Below are 5,033 nucleotides of genomic sequence, written 5' to 3' on the forward strand. Positions count from 1 at the left end.
TGTTTTGTTAAATGGGGTTATTTTACCTGAGTTTAGTTAGAAAAAAATGACTTCATAGACTTTATAGACATTAACGGCTGAAAGGGACCTCGTGAGATCATCAAGTCTAGCTCCCTTGCCACAGGCAGGAAGTCTGCTGGGATCAGACGATAGTTTTAGCATACCCTTCTTTAATAGTGTCTAAGCAGTTACACTGAGGCTCAGCATTTCAAAATAAAAAAAAAATAATGGAAAGAAAAGGGTCATTTTAAGATTTTCAGATTGAAATTTTCCAGTGTTTCATTTCAGAATGACTTTTTTTCAAAAAGACTAAATGAAACATTTTGATTTTATGTCCCATTTTTGTTAAGATGCTTTTGAAATAAAACTTCCGTTTCCATCACTTTTCCACCCTTATTAAAAATGGCTAATGGCTGGTAATCTGTGGGTGTTTGGTTCTTTCTGTGAATTTAGTTGGATGGTGTCACCTGAGTTCATTAGACTAGATAATACAGGGGACCAAGATGGAACGTAAGTCATTTTGTTGGCAAATAATTAAATAAATTCCAGGAAAACAGAACAAGAGCATTTCATACTTTCCTACCGTCACATTAATTTGTAATTTAGCTCCCTAAATTATAATCCTGGGCAGTTCTAATATGGCCTTTCTAGTTAGATAGTACTTCGGATGAGAGAGTCTGGGAGCTTCCCATCTTGGAGAAACAGTTGAAGGTGTGTGGAGACACTTCAATTAAATTTCAAGCTAAAGACACAAAAACACGTATATACACATGTATCTGTTATACATTACATTGGATGAATAATTGGTGTGTTATCCATTCTATAAACTCCCTCACTACATAAATTGATTCAACCCAACACTGTGATGGAATGAGGACCCTCAGACAAAACAGTAGTAGAAAACACAAGAGAGAATGTGTGCCTATTTTGCTCAATGTTTTAAAATTTCTGCTGTAACCTTAGCTTCTCTTATTTAAATTTGGATCTGAAATGAATCATGTGGTTTATAATCAGGGGTAATTAAGAATTCAAACATTCAAATCAATTAAGATATGATAGCTTCTCAGGACACACTGCTTAGCAGATGTGAAGGAGTGTGCTACTGTAGTGTGTACATGCAGAGATTTAATAAGCTTCCAAGTTGTCCCACAAGCTGTATTTTATCTCTTTGATCAAAAGTGATAGCCTGAGAAGGGATACAGAGTCAGGAATTAAAACAAGAGCCTAACTTCTCCTTGGTTCTTGTAATACCAAAAGGAACTGGGAAAAAGCAGAGCCCTCCCCCCCCATCGCCTTATTTAGCTTGCTAATTAAGGACATGCAGAGAACATCACTGCATATCTCCTCCACAATGCTGCTACTGCAAATGTATCAGACATTTTCCTCCACTCCTTCCAGTGGTTTCCCATAGAATATAAAATCAAGTTCAAGAATTCAATCCTAATCTTCGAAGATGTTTCATAGCCTGGGCCCAGGATATCTAAAATGCCAACTAGAGCTTCAAATAAAGGTTATGGCTGAAATGTTTTTCCTCTAGCACAGTGGAATTTTGTACAGTAAAGGCAGTGATAATTTGTGCAGAAACCAAGGCTTCCTCAGTGGCTGTGACTGTGAAATGTCACAGGAAGTAAGCACCAGCACCAAGTGCAAGGTGCAGGTCTTTGGACCGACTGTGACTTCTCTAATAGGCATACAGAAGGGTGTGTGTAAATCTTAAAACAAAACACTACTGCAAATGCTTCCCGCTCTGAGAGGAGGATGAGAGAATGAACATACGACAGATGTTAGGTCACACTGCTTAAGGCAATACTGGAAGATACTCAAGATATTACACAGTAGGCAGTAGAAAAGCCTACTCTCAATAGATAGATAGTTCCATCCATTTCCATTTTTTTCTTTTCCACTAGGTTTCTGGTTATTTGGGAGCTCCTGTAGAATGACCTGATAAGTCACTAAATAACTTCTATAACCTTCTCTTTGAAGCATCCTTTATATCTTTAGAGAATGTGTTCTATCTCCTTTCATCTCTAATCATAAAAACAACATCTGTATTACCACCACCTCAAGAGGCTTCAGAGCACTCAGCATTTGAGAAGGTTCAAGCACCTGGAAAATATATATATTTAAACATAACATTTTATTTGGCTGCAACTGATGATTTTATCATCCTTGCCTATCTCTTCTGCTTTAGATGTGCTTTTTTCTCCCTCTGCAAATAGAATACATGTTATAGAATATAAGCTATAGAAAAGAAGTATGTCCATGTTCCACATACACCTTGTTTTGTTCTTTCACTTGCTCTTTTTAAGCACCAGAACAAACATTTACTAAACTGTTTGTCTGAACATGCATTTTTAAAAAGGTGATTATAATCATAGAACCATAGAAAATTAGGGTTGGAAGGGACATCCCCAACGAGATCATCCCAGCCAAGACTTTGTCTACCTGGGTCTCAAAAAGCTCTAAGGATGGAGATTCCATAACCTCTCTGTTCCACTGCTTCATTACCCTCCTTCTCATGTAGATACTGCTGTTTGGCCTGAGAGAAGGATACCACTAACAAAAACTACAAGCTCACTGTATGGCAGGTTCCTTATAACAGCAGTGAGTTGAAGAATGTGGCTGTACATCTGACATTTTGTCAAGCAGTGTCAATGATAACGATGACACCTGTCAGCTTCTCAGACATGGATGCCTGTGGATGTGTGATGAGCAGACAGGCCTTTCTATTGTATACATCCAAGGCTCCACATCTGGTTACACATCAACCAGAGTATAACATTGTATAATAGAAGTTTAATCACATCTGCCTATCACTCTGTACCAGAGTCCAAAACTGTAGGACACAGACTATACTGACTGGTCATAGGGTATTAGCTTCCCTTGCAGTTCCATCTGGGGAAACTGTAACAAAACAGATAGTGGAAGTAGAGATGAAGAGCAAAACTGGAAGGCACAGCCTCAGAAAAAAGGTTCCCTTTCCGTGGCCAGCTAAAAATAGGTAAATACTTTTCAAATGTTAGTTTACTATGTAAGCAACTGCCCCGGGAATGTTATATGATAATAACCACTGCAGTTTGATGCCACCTCTCGATATGTTCTCATCTCAGTTGGATAGCCAGATGTCTATAAGAAAATGTAAAGACTGGGAATTATGTACCAGTTCAAACATAAGAATGAAGAATACAGATGCCCCAGTTAGTGCCACTAATTTAAGACTCATGCTAGCAATTTCGCTACATGAGAAATATTGGCTTCTTGATTTAGGAACCATCAAGATCAAGGTCACATCTGCTATCTTGATTAACTCTTCCAGTGTGGCAGTTCCAGACAAAGCATATTAGGCGCCAGTTATCCCCACCCTAAAATACAAGCAGGTGATTTGAAAACTTTTTCCTGAATTCTGTTGAATTTTAGGTGACTTGAAAGACTTCTGAGACATGAATCTCCAAATGGAAACCCCTCTGCCCCAGCAAAAAAGCTCCTTTATGTACAACTCTTGGCTGGATAAGTAGTAAAGTTGTGACATTGTAAGAGGCTGGATGCTGATTCAGGAAAGCAGTCCAGTACTTGGCTATCCCCATTGCAGTCAATGGGATTTAAGAATATGTGCTTGGCTCAAGTGTGGCAATTGAACAGGGAAGGAATTTTTATTTAGATTTTTTACAACACCTGTTTAACTGCGAAGCCTCTCAAACACTTCGTGGAAAAATGAGTTCTTTGTTAAAGAGTTAACAGTCCTAGTGATTTAACAGTGAGAAAGTTCTCAATATACATATTTAGACCTCTCCTCGACACCACCCAAGAAGTTCTCCCACAAAGCACATGGCATTTAATGTTTTCACTCTACCTTTGAACTTAGACATTAAAATACACTTTTCAGATATTCTTCATAAGAAAGTAAAACAGACTAAATTTAATTTAAGAGATATTTTGTAAATTGGCTTTAAGATGAGCAGAACATATTATAATGATCAGCATTACAATTTTAGTCAAGAAAAAGGTGTGAACAGCACAACTCCTTTAGTAAGCACCATGGAATTTTTTATGGGTACAGTAAAACAAAATCTAGTTTTACATCTGAACTGAAAGATGGGACTTTCAATAGTACAACATCTTAGAAATACAGAGCCAGATTATAAGGAAAGTGTCTCTTGTTTCAACACCACTTCCTGTGGAACCTTTGGATTTCCTTTGGCTGTTTTCATCCACGTGTGGCCTTATTTTCATTGTTACAGATGAAAGGATTCCAACAAGGAAGTGATACAGTTTTAGAAGCCCCATGATGTACGTATCTACAGCTGACCACTCTTTGTTCAGATGCTTCAACAGTTAACAGTTCACAGTTTGGAGTATTAGGATCTCAAAAGTATGAGCACAATAACTAACTAACTAAAATGCATTTTTTTTCAAGGGTGTCTGAGAGATTTACTGTTAGCTAAGATGGTTTTCAGTTTGCAGTGTGCCTGAGGCTCTATTTGTAGAAGGTGGTACTTTCTTTTACCCCAGTGTTGAAAAAAATGCTGTATCACATTTGATTCAAATACCAGCAGGTGATCGTGGTAGATATGGGTTTGCAGGTTGACTTTAAAATGTGGATGTCCTTTAGATCTGAGAGCTGTGGTTTAAAGGATGCATTGTAGAAGAAATACACAACCTGTAAAACATAGGAAGCTGGTCCCCCATCACATTTTCCAATCTGTTCTTGAGCTCCCCTTGGCGGGATATGACTTCTCACTGTCCCCTACATATAAAGCAGAGCCCATGGGACAGCATCTGTCCCAGCATGTGATTAAAACCATTCTCTGGGTAAGATCTGGATAGCTGCTCCTTCTTTTTCCTCTATCAATGACACTTCAGACTTGTTGGGGTGATTGAGCATTGTTCTCTGAAGGAAATGGCTAAGCCACTCTGGATTAGACTGGCAGATTTGTAAAATGGCAGCATAATATTATCTCTGCTTTCCTCTTCCCCCACAGCAGTTCTTATCAGTTGGCCTCCCTACAGAGTATAAACTGCCCTTCTCAAACTTG

Source organism: Alligator sinensis, unplaced genomic scaffold (assembly GCF_000455745.1).
Source record: "Alligator sinensis unplaced genomic scaffold, ASM45574v1 scaffold983_1, whole genome shotgun sequence".
In the NCBI taxonomy this organism is placed as follows: Eukaryota; Metazoa; Chordata; order Crocodylia; family Alligatoridae; genus Alligator; species Alligator sinensis.